The sequence below is a fragment of the Leptonychotes weddellii genome, unplaced genomic scaffold (genome assembly GCF_054177405.1).
Source record: "Leptonychotes weddellii isolate Sample4059 unplaced genomic scaffold, ASM5417740v2 HiC_scaffold_47127, whole genome shotgun sequence".
In the NCBI taxonomy this organism is placed as follows: domain Eukaryota; kingdom Metazoa; phylum Chordata; class Mammalia; order Carnivora; family Phocidae; genus Leptonychotes; species Leptonychotes weddellii.
The window spans coordinates 1-771 of NW_028014215.1; the positions used below are offsets into that span (position 1 = coordinate 1).

Genomic DNA, 771 nt, shown 5'->3' on the forward strand with positions numbered 1-771 from the left:
ATCCTGAATATCTTACGACACTGCCGGAGGCTCTCAGAGGTCCGAGGGGGGGGCCTTACCCGATACGTTATAACCTGAAGCACGTGGGATCTTTTGAACTGGCTAACAATAGGGGGTAGAGGCCACTCACATAGTTTCCTTATATGTAATTTCTTTATATATAAAATTTCTTTGGCTTTTTCATTTTCTTTTCTAGCTTTCTATAAAAACGAAACGTTTTAGTAAGTAAAGCATATATATTTTAAAATTCAAAAAAAAAAAAATGCTTGCAGATATTTAGGGTTACACGTAATGTTGTTATGGGGGTTTGTAGATATCTTGTATTGGATAAAGTAAGTACTCTTCTATTTATTTTTTTTATGATTGATTGATTTTTCTTTTTACAAAAGTTTATTCTTAAATGTACAACATGATCTCAGACAACACTTCATTCTAACTATAGGTGACAACAGATGACGGGGGATCCAGATGTTAACAGAGGAATGGAATTAAGGATCACCATTGCCTCAGGCACAAGGAACAGCTTACTTTTTGCCAGATTTCTTAATTCCACCAGTGGCCAGGGGACCCTTCCCTGTGGCCTTCACGTTTAGCTTCTCAAGTTTCTTTTGCTCCTCTTTCAGTTTCTGTTTGAATGACTTATCTTCATCATCCATCCATTTGGCCTGCTTCTTGGGCTGTTCCAGCAGCTTTTTGCCACTTTCGTGGCCAGATGTGGCACCTGCTAACCCTTCCCCTACTCCTCCACTTACAGTTGCTTTAAAAAAAAAA

The 771-nt window shown here is 38.4% G+C and overlaps 1 pseudogene; it reads right to left on the bottom strand.

The window, feature by feature from the left end:
* Positions 1-524: 524 nt before the first annotated feature.
* On the bottom strand, positions 525-721 carry LOC145719478 (translation machinery-associated protein 7 pseudogene; annotated as a pseudogene).
* Positions 722-771: the final 50 nt, after the last annotated feature.